The 18,556-nt window shown below is 42.5% G+C and overlaps 1 protein-coding gene across 1 annotated transcript in view; it reads right to left on the bottom strand.

The window, feature by feature from the left end:
- The window catches only part of Ern1 (endoplasmic reticulum to nucleus signaling 1), a 103,270-nt gene that overhangs the window by 84,275 nt on the left and 439 nt on the right, over positions 1 to 18,556 (bottom strand). The gene's annotated exons all lie outside the window — the stretch shown is intronic.

Genomic DNA, 18,556 nt, shown 5'->3' with positions numbered 1-18,556 from the left:
ATATATATATATATATCCTCTAAAGATACCCAATTTACCATACAAACTAGACAGGGCGAGGTCTTATATATGTTCTGGCCAAAAATTCCCAAGATCACACTGTAGATGAGAGTGGGAGTATTGCAAAAAGTCAGTGGTCACAGCTTTAACCACCATTAAAAAATTCCTCAAAGTGCAGAGAACAAGTGTCTGTGAAGTGCTCAGCACAAATGGACATCTACTTCACCCCTCCCCACAAGGCTCAGGGACCATAGAGGAAGAGGATTCTAAGAGCCAGAGGTCCCAGTACTTGGGAGGCAGAGGCAGGCAGATCTCTGTGAGTTCCAGGCCAGCCTGGTCTACACAGTGAGTTCCAGGCCAGCTGGAGCTACAAGGAAGACCCTATTTAAAAGACAAAAAAAAAAAACCGAAAAAACCAGAGGTCGAGGAAGACAGGAACAAACAGTATCTTCTGGACATGACAGGACCACTGTACCAATGAACTCACAGCAGCTCTGGTTGCCTGCACAAGATCAAGCTAGTGAACATTCTAACATGATGGGGGAAGCATCTGGTATAGATGGCTTCTGGGGAGGGAGAGTCACGGTTTTGTTTTTGTTTTGTCTTTTTGAGGCAGGGTCTGCCTGTAGCCCCAGCTGGCCTGGAAATCCCTACATAGACCAAGCTGGCCTTGAACTCATAGAGATTGCCTGCCTCTGTCTCCAAGTGCTGGGATTAAAGGCATGTGCCACCAAGCCCGACACTTTTTTTGTTTGTTTGGGGTTTTTTTTATTATTTTTATTATCTTTATTTTATGTGTATGAGTGTATTGCCTGCATGTATATGAGTGCACCCGTGTTGAGCAATGCCTCAGAGGTTAGAAGAGGGCTTTGAATTCCCCTGGAACTGGAGTTAAGGACGGTTCGTAGCCGCCATGTGGGTGCTGTGAATCGAACCAGGGTCCTCTGTAAGAGCAGTCAGTGCTCTTAACTGCTGAGCCATCTCTCCAGCCCCAAGCCCGACAGTTTTTTTAAGGGTGTGGTTCCTGGTAGGCTGACCATACTGCAGTGGATGACCCCATACCTAGGACTATATGGTCAACACAATCGACTTGGTGGGTTACTTAAAAAGGTGGGGGTGGGGAGCTGAAGAGATGTCAGCAGATGTCAGCTCTTGCAGAGGACCCAGGTCCAATTCCCAGAAACCACATGGTGGCTAACAACTGTCGATAACTTCAGTTCCAGGGGATTCAATGCCCTCTTCTGACCTCCATGGGCATTGCATGACACAGGTGTACTTACATTCAAGCAATACACTAACACATAAAATGAAATTTTAAAAAATATATTAAAAACAAAAGAGGACATGAAGTTTGGAGTGAGGAGGTGAAGGACTGGGAGGAGACAGAGCAGAGTGAGTAGTAAGTGATCAAAATATGCTGTATGAAATTCTCAAAGAAATGGAAAAATTTATATTTTTGAATTCCTCACTTACCTTTTATGTGTTTGTGTGTGGTAAGAATACTTAATATCTATTCTGTTAACAATTTTCAAGGGCTGGAGAGACAGTTAAACAGATAAAGACATTTGCTACCAAGCCTGACAACCTGAGTTCAATCCCTGGAACCCATTTGGTGGAAGGAGAGAACCTAGAAGTTGCCCTGACTGTCACATCTACACACACACACACACACACACACACACACACACACACACACACACACAATTGTAATAAAGGAGTTGAAGAATTTTTCCAAGAACACAACACGTTGTTATTAACTATAGTCATGCTGCACAGTACTCTCCTGAACAGCCCAGTTCTAATGGTCTAAAAAGATCTGTCATGAAATGATGAAGTCATAGCCACTGCCCACTGCTTTGATGAAGCCAGTCATTCTTTTAATGTCTGTGCCAAGTAAGTTCATGATTATTAGCATGAGACAACTCATTTGAACAGCAAGAATCATCTTAATGACCAGCCATAAATTGATGGGCCTCCCAAAGTAAGCTATGATTGCTTCACTAGGAAGAAGAAGAAGCTCATCAAAAGAAGGTGTCAGACACTGACATTTCATGTGGACAAAAATCTTAGGGGTTGAGTGTGGTGGCACATGCTGTGATCCCAGCACTTGAAAGGTGGAGGCAGGAAGATCAGGAATTCAAATCCATCCTTGGCAACACAGTGAATTTGAGCCAGTGTGAAAAACATGAGAGCCTGTCTCAAAAAACAAAAGAGGGCTGGGAGATAACTCAGTGGGTAAACGGACAAGCATGAGGACCTGAGTTCAGATCCCCAGCATCCATGTAAAAGCCACATGTAGCAGTACATGACTGTAAACCCAGTGCTGGGAGGTAGAGGCAGGAAGATCCCGGCAGCTCACTGGCTAGCCAAGCTAGCCAAAACAGTTCACTCCAGGTTCAGTGAAAGACCCTGTCTCAAAAGATAAGGTATAGCTGGGCGTGGTGGCACACACCTTTAATCCCAGCACTTGGGAGGCAGAGGCAGGCCGATCTTTTGGTCTACATAGTGAGTTCCAAGACAGCTGGGGCTACAAGGAGACCCTTGTTTCAAAAAAGAAAAAAAAAAAAAAGGTGTAATGGCTGGTAAGTTGACCAGACTCCAAGGGATAGACCCATACCCAAGAGCACTTGGGAAACACAGATCAGACTCATCAGGCCTTTTTTTTTTAAAAAAAAGAAAGAAAAAAGAAACGGGCTGGAGAGATGGCTCAGTGGTTAAGAACACTGGTTGTTTTTGCAGAAGACCCAGATTCGAATCCCAGCACCCACATGGAAGCTAACAACTGTCTGTAACTCCAGTCCCAGGGGATCTGATAGCCTCTTCTGACCTCCATGGGCATTGCATGACATGGGTGCACTTACCTACATGCAGACAATACACACATACACATAAAAAAGTTAAAAATTAAAAATAAAAAAAATAATAATAATAGAGGACATGAAGTTCGGGGAGAGGAGGAAGCAAGGTGGGTATAGAGAAGGAATCTGAATATGATCAAAATACACTGCATAAAATTCTATGGGGAGCCAGGCATGGTGGTGCACGCCTTTAATCCCAGAGGCAGGAGGATCTCTGTAAATTCAAGGCCATCCTGGTCTACATATCGAGTTCCAGGCCAGCTGAGGCTACAAGGAGACCCTCTCTCAAAAAGACCAAAAAAAAAAGTAGAGAGCAAAAGAGGAAGACACTGACACTGGATGTTGCTATCTGGTCCCCACTCATGCATGCCCAGGCAAGTGTGCATACACAGGGAAGCACACACATGCATACAAACATGCCATCCTATTTCTTCATTTCATCAAAAGTTTCTCATGTATTTGGACAAAGACAGATAAGCACAAGAAACACTTGGAAGACTGCTGCCGCAAATGGTCAGACTTGCAGCTTCTAAATGGAGAACTGGGAGAAAGCAGAGCCCCAGAGAAGCTGGCAGGATGGAGCACTGCTGCTTTGTCTAGCTTATCACAGGAAACAGAAGTAGGAAGGACTACCAAGGGCAGAGCAAGCCTCTGGGTTCAAGGAAGAAGCCTTTCCAGACATCAAGGAATAGAACCTGCTCCTGAAAAGGGAAAGATGGTGTCCAGGGCAGGTGGAGGAGGGGACATACTTTCCACAAGACATTTTCTGCCATGAACAGGCCCAATTCTCCTAGGAATTTCTCTTCCTAATGTCACCATCCTGGTCAGGCTCTGTCTACTATGGAGGTCATTCAACTGCAATGCCAACTTTTCTGAGTCCAGAGAGTGAATCACATGAGCACCTGGGCAGTGGTCAAGGAGACTAAGCTTCTAAGGTTTTTTTTTTTTCCTTCTTTTAAAAAGTTTTATTATTTTGATTTTTTTTTCATGTGTATGTGTGTATTGCCTGCATGTATGTAAGTGCACCCATGCCGTGCAATGTCCACGGAGGTCAGAAGAGGGCATCAGATCTCCAGCAACTGGAGTTAAGGACAGTCGTCAGCTGCCATGTAGGTGCTGGATTCCAACCCAGGTCCTCTGCAAGACCATTCAGTGTTCTTAACTGCTGAGCCGTCTCTCCAGCCCCAAGTTTATCTTTTTCTTTTGCAAACTGAGGAAAAGCAACATTTCTCTAAATGCTGAGAAGCAAAATAAACATTAAGAGGATGTTAAGAGCTAAGGTTGTAGCTCAGTTGGTAAGAGTGCTTGCCCAGTATATAAAGTGCCCTAGGTTTAACCTCTAGCACTGCATCAACTGGGTGTGCTGGCTCACTTTTGTAATCCCAGCACTTGAAAGGTGGAGGCAGGAGGTTCATGAATTCAAGGTCATCCTCGGCTACATATCAAATTTGAGGCCAACCTGGGATATATGAGATCTCTGTCTCAAAGTAAATAAATAAACAAATAAAAAATAAAAAGAATTTCAAAAGCAAGAGTTATATAAATTTGAAGAACAACACAAAGGATATTGGTAGTAGCCAAAGACATCATCAGAAAGTAAATAAAACTCAAAAACCTGATTATCCACTCTGTCTTTCAAACCTCAGTGACTCCCATCCCTTGTGAACAGGTTCAATAGGTGGTGCTGCCAAGGAAAAGGTGGAAAGAGTAAGGAAAAGTGGAAATGTGTTTGCTTTATGGCGTTTAAGGAAGAAGAGTTTAACTACTGAAAGATTTTCACCAAAGGTTACTACACTGTATGTCCTGGGATTGTGTTTCAACCACATGGAAACTTACATATATAGCACACCATTTTCTGATGACACCGAACAAGTCAACAAATATTTGTTAGTGTAATATAGTGTCTGGTCATTGTGATATGGTTGTTAAAAGGCCAGATTCTAATGCCAGACCACCAATGAACAATCCGTGCCTTGGCTTGCTTTCTCACCCATAAAATAAGGGTAACACTGAAACTCTGAAGCAGCTTTGGGGGATTTAAATGAGTGAGCATGTATAAAACTCCTAGAGAAGTGTCCAGTGTATGTGAGCACCATTTTTGGGTTAACTGTTAGTAACCAAGAACTGTAGGAGACATCACAATGTAATTATAACCTAAACAGCTGGGTGTGGTGGCACACACCTATAATCCTACAATTTAAAGATAAAAATGGGAAGGATCAGGAATTCAAGGTTATCCTCAGCTCCATAAGTAGTTCAAAACTAGGCTGCACTACTTGAGACCCTGTCTCAAAAGAAAGGGGAGGACTACTGGTCAAATGGCTCATTGGGCAAAGGTATTTACCACTAAATCTGATACCTGAGTTCCATCCCAGAACCCATATAATGTTAGTAGAGAAATGACTCTAAGTTGTTCTCTGACTCTCTCTATCCCTCTTTCCCTCCCCTTCTCTGTGTATGTACATGCACAAAATAAGTAAAAATTTTATTTTTAAAGAAATAACCTGATTTTTCACTTTAATTTTTTAAAAATTTTATTTATTATTTTTATTTTATGTGTATGTGCGTATTGCCTGCATGTAGGTTAAGTGCAACCGTGTGGTGCAATGCCCGAGGAGGACAGAAGAGGCTGATGGATCCCCTGGGACTGGAGTTACAGTTGTTAGCTGCCATGTGGGTGCTGGGATTCGAACCCAGGTCTTCTGCAAGAACAATGTTCTTAACCGCTGAGATAGCTCTCTAGCCCCTTTGAAACTAATAATAGTGCCGGGTGTGGTGGTGCACGCCTTTAATCCCAGCACTTGGGAGGCAGAAGCAGGTGGATCTCTGAGTTCGAGGCCAGCCTGGTCTCCATAGCGAATCCAGGCCAGCTAAGGCTACAGGGAGACCCTGTGTCAAGAAAGACAAAAAAAAAAAACCCAAAAACTAGTAATAGTAACAGCAATAGCAATCGTGACAAGATTCCTGCCCTCACAGAGTCTATAATGTAATAAGGAATCACAGCAACAGAAAACATCAGGCTGCTTTAAGTGCTGTTCAAAAGACAGAAGGAAATACAAAATGTATCAGAAATCTGGTCTTTTGATCAAGTGGAGTTGGGGCTTTGGGGATCGAGAATCAGTGTCAAAGGTTTTCCTGAGTTCAGATTCACAGGAAAAGGAAGAACTTACCCAGGCAGTGGGGAAAGCTGTACAAAGGTCTTGAGACTAAAGATAATCTGCTGTGTTTAAGGACATATAGGACCATTGTGGCTAGAGAGAGAAAGCAGGCCAGGGAATGGGAAGAGGTAGGGCTGGGAAAGAAAGCAAAAGCCCAGTGAGCACTAGGAGCACTAACAGAGTGGGCCATAAAACTCCTAATTGTCTTTACATGTCTACTTTGCTACCTATGCAGCCTGCAAGAGGAGAGGGAAGGTAGGCTGTTGTAATATCCTGACACCAATCTGGAAGGAAAACCCATCCCTAGGATGAAGCCTCCATACACCAAACTCAGAGGACCTGTGGGCACACCCAGCTGGGTCTTTCCTCATGTTTTAATTTACACTAACACTAATATTGCTTAGCTGGTGTACAGCCAACTATGAGGGTAATACATTAAAACTTCATGGGAAAGCTTAAAAGGGCTTTCCAGGCAGATCCCAACTTAAGCTCTGCATGTCTGAGTCTTCTCTGCAGCCACCTGACATGGGATCAGAAGGTTGGTTTCTTCCTCTCTTTTCAATCTCCTCTGTCTCTATGGCACCTGCATCCATTCCAGGGCAGCTTTCACTACCATAAAGAGAAATCTAGAACATTACAGACTGAGATAAGTCACTGAATCATGGTCTCCATTACTCAAATAGGCTGGCAAGGATTTGGCTCTATCAATCCCTGGGCACTCCCTGCCTCACTCGGCTTCCTGTTGGCCAACTCTGGCTTCTCTTTCTTGCCAGTTTACTTACTTTAACCCCACTCACAAACTGGATTCTAGTTCTTATCCTAGAGAAAGAAGGATCCTATTATATAAAACCCCAAAGTGTCTAAAAGTTGAAGAGCTGACCACCTAGCAGAGGAATCATGTAAGATAAGGAAAAAGTAAGCTCCACAACCATACCTCCTGACAGCTGAGCTAGCAGCATCTCCGGTCCCTGCCCAAAACAATCCCTAGCTTCAGAGCCGCTCTGGCTCCTGGGCCAGACACATGGACTCCTTGGCCCCGCTTGTATCCATGACTCCAAACCCTCAGACTTTTCCTCTAAAATCTCAAAAACCTCAAAATTTTGGGATATCCTCATGAGCCTCATAGATGTGTTTTGTTTACTGACTGAATGAAGTAGAAAAAAGGTGAGGTGGGATACATCTAGTTTGGACTCTAGGCAAGTCATTCTCCAAGCATCAGCCTGCAGCTCTATGAAGAAGAGTAGACTGCCTCAAGTCCACTGACACATACATGGTCAGCCATGACTTACCAGGCCTTCACTAGCTCCAGCCCATCAAACTATGTCCAAAACCCACATAAGAATTTCAGAGATTATAAAAGTCTTTATACCTTTGAACACAGTCATTCCCAGTCCTGATCTTGCCACACCCTGGTGTCTCCACTGATCTTAAAATATTACATTTGATATTAGTAATAATCTGATTCACTATAAGGTCTGGGGTAGGGAAAAATACCAAAGAAATCAACAAATGCTCTGTGAAACCAGAAAGCTGATTTCTAGCTATACCTACATGGCTACAGACTCTAAAAACTATCACTTAACCCTAAAGGGAGATCCTTACTCATCTCCAACTCTAGATAAGGGACTGAGTTTTACTGTGCACTAAGAACTCAAGAGGTTTCAAAGTACTGAACCCTGACAGGAGGATTAGGGATGGTTTTAGAACTCTGTGGTCTGATATTGTTAGCTAAGCAGCAAAACTACTGATAAACTTCTTCTTCACTCTGTAAAAGAAACCATTTTCTTTTTTGCAAACCAGATCATGACAACTGGAAAATGAACCCCCAACAGAACGACTGAGAACAACCGCTGGATTGTTCAGAGCAAACAGTACCTTTAAAGTGAAGCATCCCTCAAATTTGGCTTTATAACTTTCTTAGAATATTTCAACTTATCTGGAGATGTTACAAATACTTCTATGAGAAATTTTTTTATTTTGGTTAACATAAAAAATATACACAACACCCCACATGCGCATTTAGGAACTGAGCTATCACAAGAATCAAGAAATTTCTGGGACATTCCCCTAACAAAACTTTAAACTTTTTCTTGTTATCATTAAAAATCAACAACAGAAGCCGGGTGTGGTGGCGCATGCCTGTATCCCAGCACTTGGGAGGCAGAGGCAGGCGGATCTCTGTGAGTTCAAGGCCAGCCTGATCGACACAGTGAGTTCCAGGACAGCTGGGGCTTACAGGCAGACCCTGCTTCAAAAAGACAAAAAAATCAACAACAGAAACACTTGCATTTGCTCAGAATTTTCAAACATACCTGGGAGTTGCTGACACCAATTATCTAGAAGATTAGATGAGAAACAGACTAGAGACCTAAATGTTAATCCCCATACTAAGTGATGTGATGCTTCTCAGAGTGCCTGGACAAGTGAGTCATACCTGAGGGAACCATGCCTGTCAACTCACTGCATCTCAACTCTATGGCTCTGCTCTATGTGTTCCTCTATTTAAAACTATATGTTTATTCCAATTTCAGGGGATCTGATGGCCTCTTCTGTCCTCCATGGGCACTGCACAACACGGGTGCACTTACCTACATGCAGGCAATATACTTATACACATAAAATAAAAATAAGATAAAATATTTAAAAAAAATTTTTAAGCATTTATTGTGTGTATGTGTGCATGCACACAGATGTCAGCAAACTACTCAAGGGGAGAATCAGTTCTCTCCTTCTACCATGTAGGTCCTAGGAATTGAACTCAGGTCATCAGCATTGGCAGCAAGCTCCTTTACCCACTGAGCCACCTCACCAGTCCCTAAACAATGTTATTCACAGTTCCATCCATGTTGTCACAAGTGACAGTGTTTCATTCTTTTTCATGAGTAGACAATGTTCCACTGTATGTGCACATCATATTTTCTTTATTCATTCATCTATTGATCAGCACCTAGGTTGATTCCATACCTTGGCTACTGTTGAGTAGTGCCATGCAGAACACGGGAGTACAGCCATGTTCTTAGCAAACTAATTTCCAGGATTAAATCACTTAAAAAATCCAACTTGCTGAGCATGATAGCACATGCCTTTAATCCCAGCACTCAGGAGGCAGAAGCCAGTGAATCTCTGTGAGTTTAAGGCTAACCTGGTCTACATAGTGAGTTTTAGGCCAGCTGGGGCTACAGGGAGACACTGTCTCAAAAAAACAAATAAAAAAACAAGGAAGCAAGCAAACAAACAAAAAAATCCAGGGGCTGGAGAGATGGCTCAGCAGTTAAGAGCGCTGGCTGCTCTTGCAGAGGACCTATGCTCAAATTCCAGCACCCACATGGCAGCTAAAGCTGTCCATCACTCCAGTTCCAGGGGCTCCAACTCCCTCTTCTGGTCTCCACAGGCACTGCAGACACGGTGCACTTAAATGTAAGCAAAACATTCACACACATAAAATAATAAAAATAAATTTTAAAATAAATAATTTTACCCAGGTATGGTGGCGCATGCCTTTAATCCCAGCACCTGGGAAGCAGAGTAGGTGTATCTCAGAGAGTTCGAGACCAGCCTGGTCTATACAGTGAGTTCTAGGCTAGCTGGAGCTACAGGGAGACCCTGTCTCAAAACAACAACAACAAAAAGACAAAAGAAAAAAAAAATATGGGGCTAAAGAGACGGCTCAGTGATTAAGAACACTGGTTGTTCTTGCAGAAGACCAGGGTTTGAACCCCAGCACCCACATGGCAGCTAACAACTGTCTGTAACTCCAGTTCCAGGGGATCCAATGGCTTCTTCTGTTTCTGGAGGGCACTGCACGACACAGGTGCACTTACCTACATGCAGGCAATACATGCATACATATAAAATAAAAATAATAATAAAATATTTTTTAAAAAAAGAAAAAAAATACATACACATACAAATGCACAAGGATGATTTTACTTATCAAAATTCTGGAAAGGAACCTGGAAAACAGTTTTGCTTTGATTCTTAGGTCTCTTAATAAACAGAGAAAGCAAAAATAGTGTTAGGTATCTTCTAATAAACATCTGTTTAAACCTCTTCTAATTCAATCATTTACTATTTAAATATAATGCTAGTTATCAGGTAAATCTGATGATAGTAATTTCAGTAGTTTTCACTCAAAGAACAAAATGCCAGCGTCTGTGATTCTTGCATTACCTGCTCTTTATACGTAACCAACAGAATATTGGACTGTAATAGCTGGAGAGGAATGTGCTTGCCAGAGGACCTGAGTTTGATTCCCAGCACCATGCAAAGAGCTTAGCATTGGTGCCATGCACTTATAATCCCACTTCTGGGGAGGCAGAGACAGATCCTGGGGCTCACTGGCTAGCCAGCCTAGCCTAATTAGTGAGCCCCAGGTCCTAGTAAGAGAAGAACAAAAACAATAGCAACAACTGAAAACCCACCAAAATGAATGGCTCAATCCCAACCTCTCCACAAAATGAGCTGGCAGCTTCTCCGGCCTAGGGCACTCTGTGATGTCATTGGACACATGTAAATGCATTTGCTCTGTCTGGGATGAAGGCACAGGAATTACCTAAAGGCCTCCACCTGGCTGCACATCAGGCACCTGAGCCTTAAAACATTTTTTTTTTAAGATGCCAGGCTCTGTGCCCAGAGATTCTGATTTTCTTTACCTGGGATGGTGCCTGGGCATGGACCCTAAAGCATCCCTGGAGATTCTAGATGACTAATTTGAGTCAGGGCTAAGAAGCACTGCTGTAAGCAACATGTCCTCATTGCAGCTGTGGCCTTCTGTGCAGATGTTTCTCGCATGCCTGCCAGCTCCTCAGGAGTCGTGGGCCATTAGTTTTAAGAGAGGAGATATGATTTACCTTAGTCAACAAACTCCTCTGGCTCATCTGACAGCATTGTTTGCTCAGGAAATGTATGAAGTAGTTCAGTTTCCATGACAAACACTCTTGAGATCTGGACAACCAATTGTCCCTTCATCTGAGCTGGGGGAATAATCCACTGGAGAACAAGATGGTTTTGAATTATAATTATAAATTAGTCTAATAGCTAAGGAAATCATGTTTAATACATGAGATGCCAACCCCAGCTCAAGGTTCATTTTTTAATAGTGAACTATCATGCTGAGTGAAAAATGAAACGGACATGGAATCATCACCAGTCATCATTATTCTCATGGAGTTTGGCAATGGAAAGATTAATCTCATTGCTGACGTGAGGAGCCCATCAAGAGGATGCCACACATTTGGGTCATGTCCACCCAAGCACATGTTCTGAAAGCTTTGAATTGTGTAGAACTGTACATTGCCAGTGAAAGCCTGTTAAAGGTTATAGAACAGAGCTGAAGTGACATCGTGCCCCAAAATCCATAAGCCATTTGCTTGATGTTGAAACAGCCCCTTGTTTTACTGTTCTTAGCAAGTCTCAAAGAGAAATTCAATCACTATTGCTGAATGCCCACTACAATGGATATGGCTAATACAGCATGCTAAACTCCATAGAGGAGGCAAAGAAAAGGCAGGGTGGTGCCTCCAGTCACACGTGCAAACTCAGGGCATCTTCCAAGCCTCCTTCCTTCCTCATTATGGTCTTCTTCTAGATCCCCCTCCCCACGCTATTTTGAGTCCCTCCACTGTGGTCCAGGGTCACCATAGCATTGGGTACGCCTTCTCTTTTCTGTCACCACAGACCCTCCCTGGAGCCAGGAGTGCTGGGGAGGCAGGAGCCTCTGCAAAGGCACACACCCAGAACCAGCCCGATGATTAGACAGTGCTATCTTTTCAGGATTTCCTGGTAAAGACTTTGACTGAGTTAGTTAAGAACAACTTTGGTTAAGGGCTTCTAGGACATGAACTTTCAGTTTTGCTATTTCAGACATATTACTGAGATGTTACTGAAAAACATGCACCTGCTTGGATATTATTAGACCTCAAACAAAGAAATGAGTTTAAACTGCAAAGTTGGTTTAGTGACCTCCTACCCTCTACCCTCCAGAGCTGGCTGCCAGTCACTGAAAATGGTCCCTCTCCCAAGAGACTTCAGATGAAGGCAGCATCTCTATTGCAAGCTGAATCTTCACAGTACTGAAACACAAGGTGAGAAGCCATGCTTTAATCAGATGAACACAAACCATCGAAGCATGTTCTAGAAGCTTGTCAGCAAGCCTCATGACAACTTTCCTTGGTCCACTCCTCGGGTAAACTAGGGGGGATGGACCAATGAGTTCTAACATAGGCACCAGAACCAGAGCGTGGTGGGGCAGATCTCCAGCATCAAGCAGGAGAATCCGGTCCTGAGTTCCTTCTGTCATTCACATATAACCCTGGTCAGGTCACCAGACCTCTCTGGCCTTGGCTTCCTCCTCTGTTTTTCTAGAGGGTGAGGGTTTCAATCTTAAGGGTCATGCCAGAGAGGGAGTTGGGTAGCTCCAATGCATTCCCATTGCACTAAGGAAAAGGCACTGTGTTCCTTAGGGGGGGAGGGACACATGGGGGACGGGGGACGGACAGACTCACTGGATTAGAGGGCCAGACTCCATGGGATTGTTTAATATACTCTGATCTCAGTGACCTGGGAGGTCATACATTTATTCATATATGTTACTACAACTCAAAATTTATGGAAATTTCTGGAATTTTTTTGGAAACTCCCTTCAAAGACTAAATTTTCTACCACAGAAAGAAAGTCCTGATATTTTGAGGACGGGTTTCATTTCAATAAACAAGTGAAAATCTAATCCAAATGTCTATAATAAACTGGTATTCAAACTAAGGAGCAACAATCATGGTCAAAAGTGCAGTGTGACTCATGTAAAAGTTGTGTTAAGGGGAGATTGGAAGGAATTGGGAAACGCTTAAGTTATATAAGGATAACTGGCTTCAGAGTAAATATACGCTTTTTTTTTTTTAAAGGTTCCTTTTTTTGTTTTGGAGTTATTTAAAAGTTATTTTGGCAGGATGTGGTGGTACATACCTGTAATCCCAGTTTTAGGAAGACAGAGGCAAAAGGATGGTTGCAAGTTCCAGACCAGCCTGGTCTACATAGAGAGTTCCAGGCCAGTTAGGGCTGCATAGTGAAACCCTGTCTTAAAAACAAAACAAAACAATTTTTTAATTGTTGTCTTGTTTTAAAGTTACTCAATAATATGCTAGATAGGTTGCAAAATAATATTGTTGGAAAGTTATAAACTATATAACCAAAAAGTTATAAACTATATAACCAAAAAGACAAAATGCTGATTCTCCTGCTCCACTGCAGTCCTGTTAACACATGTGGGATGTGTCACTCTGAAGCAGGCAAGTCTGAAACCAAACATGAAATACAGTGAAGATAAAGATCTGAAAGAGTAAACTGGCCCTGAAGGAGCAACTGTGCTGAGAGTGACACACTGGTTTTGCGAATAGGTTCAGGTATTTTTACAGAAAAAGCAAAAATAAAACAAAAACCATGAAAGTTACTACTTTATTGTCAACTGGTATTTTAATCCTCCCAAGAAAAACAGTCACATGGACAAGCCATGTGCTTTAAGAACAGGAGCCTGCAAAAGGTCAATCAATACACTAACTCTTGATTTATGAACAGTCTTGAGGCAAAACTCTAATGGCCTCACAACCAATCATACGAAGAATCTTATCTGCATGAGACAGGCTACCTCAAAATTAAAGTCACAGGATTACTCTGTGGTATTTCAGAGTGCTCATGGGGGCCACGTCTGCTAGAAAACTGATCTGAAACCACTGCAGACCAAAGGATGCAGAAAAAAAGTGATTTAACAAACCAGGAAAAACATCTTTTCAACAACTCCAAGGAACATAGGCTCTCAAAAAGAGATTGTCAAGGTTATTTACATCTTGAGAGATGACTCAGTGGTTGAGAGCACTAAATGCTCTTCCCGCATTAGATGTACTAATTATCTTTTTAAAAATTGATTGATTTTATGAGTATTTTGCCTGCATGTAAGTGCACCTGTGCTGTACAATGCCCACAGAGCCCAAAAGAGGGTGAAACTGGAGTTACAAATAGTTGTTAGCCACCAAGTGGGTGCTGGGAACCAAACTCAGGTCCTCTGCACAAACAACCAGCGCTCTTAACTGCTGAGCCATCTCTCCAGCCCTGAGATTAAACATCTTAAATGAGTGAACTATAACTATAGCTTCGTAAGGCTATTGAAAGTGTTAATAGAGGTAATAGAGGTGATATTTCATTTATGGTTATTATAGAAGGGATGGGTCTTATTTCATTTGGTTTGTTTAATTTAGGTTTATCTTACTATGTAGACCAGGCTGGCCTTGAACTCACAGAGCTCCACCTGCCTCTGCCCCCCTCCCAAGTGTGTGTGTCCCCACACCCGGCTTATCTATCCTAACACCTACAATGAAGATGATTCTTTGAGAGATTTTCTTAATTTGTCATATTATCGATAATACAGAAAAGAGCACATGTGTACACACACACACGCACACACAGGTCCTAAATAAAAGGCAATATAATACACCTTTCCTTATAACAATGGAAAAATAGAAACATACCCTAAGACTCCAGCAGGCAACTGTCAGAAAACTCTGGTTTAATGTCCTGCCAACCCTGGTCAGGACCCTGCCAAACCTGTAGCTGGACTCAAAAGCTTAAATGATTTCTACATGGATGATGGTTCAAATTTTTAAAAGAAATGCAGACAAGGGCCTCATGAGCATTTGTTTCTAAGTTTTTTTTCCCTAGTCTACTGCTCCACTGTACTCCTGTTAACACTTGTGCCATGTGTCCTTCTGAAGCAGGCAAGTCTGAAACCAAGCATGAAACACAGTAAAGATAAAGATCCGAAACAGTCCTCAACTTCTGGGAAAGACATCCAACCATCTCAGAGTATGAGTCACCATCCCTAGTTTTTAAGTAAGCATCACACTCTAATCATATGGCTACGTTACAGTCCCCAAGTTATTTGGCAATCATATAAACTGAATCTATTAAAAATGACACATTAGGCTTTTCTTCTGTATTGTTTCTTTAGGGAAAACACCTGATCGTTACAAAGTACACAAAATATTTATTTTATAGATTACTTTGGATCTCAAAAGCACAGACGTTTCCAATGAAAATTAAATAATTACCAATGAGTCTTCAGCCTGAAAATGGAGTAAAAACCTGAAGCAAGCAAATAGCTACCTCCCCTAGGCCTGTGAAGATGGAACTCTTCTACCAGTCAACATGAGGAAACCTTTATGTAGCTCACTGGATTTCTACTCAGGAACATGGTCTATCTACTCAGGAAGAGTGGGTCTCATACAGTTTCTCTAGTGCTCTGAAAAGCTATCTTGCCAAAGAAAACTGAGTGGGCAGCTGAATTAATGAAATATACATCTGTGCACAACTGCACTCTAATTTCATGATCAACAATCCTGATAACATAAACAATGAAGCATTTTCCTCGTAGCCACAGAATAAATAACTTCACATCCCCCACTAGGATAATTTATGCAGGTGACCGCAATCAGAATAAATGATAAACAAGGACATTTCTAGTAGAGATTAGCTCTCAGATGTACAGTGTGTTTCTGTACACAAGTGGCCCTCAGTTCTCAGGGACTTTCTCTTAACTCCCTATCAAACCAAAATAGTGGCTAAGCAAATTTGATATATCTTAGTTGAGTTTTTAAAAGGAGTATCGCCTCACATGCTACCAATATTTTTTATATTATTGAGTGAAGTGGCTACCTGTGTAATACTAACTACACCAGGCACACGATAATGAGCTAAGCACATTTTGGACCACAAAAGGCAGCCTCAAGCGCTTAGAAATAAGGATGCTACTGCATTTTGGATCTGGTAGGCTAATGGGTCAATGTCTGGCTCAATCAGACACACACTGAAAGAAAATCACAACACTGTCTCCAATGTACTATATACTTGATGAAAATGAAATATCATCAAAAAAACACTCCCTGGGGCTGGAGAGATTGCTCAGCTGTTAAGAACACTGGTTTCTTGCAGAAGATCTGGGTTTGAATCCCAGCACCCACATGGCAGCTAACAACTGTCCATAACTCCAGTCCCAGGGGATCCGACAGCCTCTTCTGACCTCCATGGGCACTGCACAACACGGGTGCACTTATTTACATGCAGGCAATACATGCATGCACGCAAAATAAAAATAATAAATAAACCGGGCGTAGTGGCCCATGCCTTTAGTCCCAGCACTCAGGAGACAGAGGCAGGCGGATCGCTGTGAGTTCAAGACCAGCCCGGTCTACATAATCAGTTCAGATCAGCTGGGACTACAGGGAGACCCTGTCTCAAAAAGGCAAAAAATAAATAAATTAAATAAATAAATAAATAAATAAAAATTAAAAAAAAATCACTCCCCGAAGAGGCATAAGATAAAGAAGAGGCATAAGATAATATTTAAAAAGTGACGGCATAGAGTAAAAGGCTCTTTGGTAGGGAGGTAAGTATATATTTATTATCTAGTATGCTTGAGGCACCTTCCTTCACACCTGCCAGCTGCCCCTATCAGGAAGCAGAGTCCCTAAAAGGTGAAATAACTTGCCTGAGGACAACAGCTAGTAAGTAAGCAGCTAGAACTCCATCCAGCCTGAACTAACAGCCACTGTGTTGTGCACATCACTGCTGCCTGCTTTATGTATGATTTTTGCAATAAACTTCACTTAAATTTTAAAAATAATAGTTCTGCCAGGCGTGGTAGTGCACACCTTTAATCCCAGCACTCAGGAGGCAGAGGCAGGTGGATCTCTGTGAGTTCCAGGCCAGCCTGGTCTACATAGTGAGTTCCAGGCCAGCTGGGGTACAGGGAGAACCTGTCTCAAAAACAAAAAATTAATTAATTAAATTAAAATAATAGCTCTTACTATGTTTGGAGGTGAAAACTTCAGGGAAAAAATTTTGGAAGTGGAATTCTGATCTTTCACCTAAAAAGCAGCTATGGTAAAGCTGATAAGGGTCTGGAATATTCTACCATGAGCTCTGACAAGTTTCTAAGTACAACGTGAAAATATTTACATAGGGGTTGAGGATTTAGCTCAGTGGTAGAGCGCTTGTCTAGCAAGTGCAAGGCCCTGGGTTCGGTCCTTGGCTCCTAGAAGAAAAAGAAAAGATGGAAATATTTACATGAACTAAAACTATAGTTCCCAACTAAAGCTAAATAATTATTTCTGGCTCCTTACCCTATGTTACTCAATAACAAAAACACTAGAATCCAGCAAAGAGCAAACACAAAGATGTATGGAAAGAAATCATATACACCTAGGCCCTGAAAATATGAAATGACTGATTTCTACATCAAACACACTTTGTTTATACTCTTATTTCTGAGCTGATGTCAGACAGCAACTAACCAATGCAAAGTGAAGTGTTCAAGTTCAAAATCTGGTCCTAGTAAATGAACATGGATATTTCCTTTTTAATTACAAGAAAACACACCTAGGTTTTATCACAAAGAAAATGCATATAAATTTTCCTTTAAAAAACAACAACAAACAAAAATAAAAAACCTTGAGCTGAGGAGGTAGAAGCAGGCATTGATCTCTGTGAGCTCAAGGTCAGCCTGGTCCAAAAACAAAACAAAACCCCTTGAATTTGAAAAAGGTGACCAAATAAGGTCACTTGAGCAGTTTCCAAATTTTGTTACTCCAAGTGCACAGTGTACGTAAGAGTTCAATGAACATAAGAGTTCAGGGTTGGACACACAGTTAACAGCAGCTGGCCAGTGGGCCTCCACACAGGTCAGTCTTCCACCTACACACCTGGTACATGATATGCCATATTAAAGGGAACACAGTACCTTCAAGGAGGTCATTAAACAGAACCTGGACAATGCACCATGCCCACATCCTGAACAGTCAGTGAGGATTTTTTTTTTTAAACCCTCAGTTCTTCCAACAAGATGATGAAAAAAAGAAAAGTCAAGCCCATAGAAAATGTCCTTAGCCAACATACCCAAATCCTGAGTGGATAAAGAGTTAAATGTAAACGGGACCCCATCACTCTCAAAAAATGAAAATAAATAAACAGACGAAAAGACGTTTCAGACGGCTCCACATGTGAGGTTAAGCTTTGAAGTGACTTCCACCCTAGCCCATGTGGGGGGGTCTTAGAGGAGTTCAAAGTTCACACAGGTTAACTCGCTTAAGGACGACTACACTGCCTAGCACACCAAAAGACTGGCAGGAAGCCCCCTGCCTCCCGATACAAAGAAACCTTCAGGGCAGGTAAGTAGAACCCAGCCTCTGGATCAAAATGCTTTCCCATTCCCAGCTGAAAAGCTTCCCAAAGTCGTTTTTTTCAAAGTTTCGAGCAACCATTCAAAACTCCAGCCATGCCCTTTCCTGGCTTCCAGGTTCCTTCCGAGGCCCGAAGAGCTGGCGCACACCTGCGCAGACCGTGGGACAGATGGGCAGCCCAGGGCCGGGGCCTTCGGGAGCCGCCTCCAGGTCGCGTCCGCGCCCGGGAGCCCTGGGAGCCGCTGCCCGTCCCCGCCGCGCTGGCCCTGGGGAGCCTTTCGAGACGGCCGCGACTCCCACCGACCCAGAGGCGCTCTTC

This window comes from Nannospalax galili, unplaced genomic scaffold (genome assembly GCF_000622305.1).
Source record: "Nannospalax galili isolate Female #2095 unplaced genomic scaffold, S.galili_v1.0 scaffold1023, whole genome shotgun sequence".
NCBI classification, from domain to species: Eukaryota; Metazoa; Chordata; class Mammalia; order Rodentia; family Spalacidae; genus Nannospalax; species Nannospalax galili.
The sequence above is the reverse complement of the archived record's forward strand: the minus strand, read 5'-3'. Positions and strand labels throughout refer to the sequence as shown.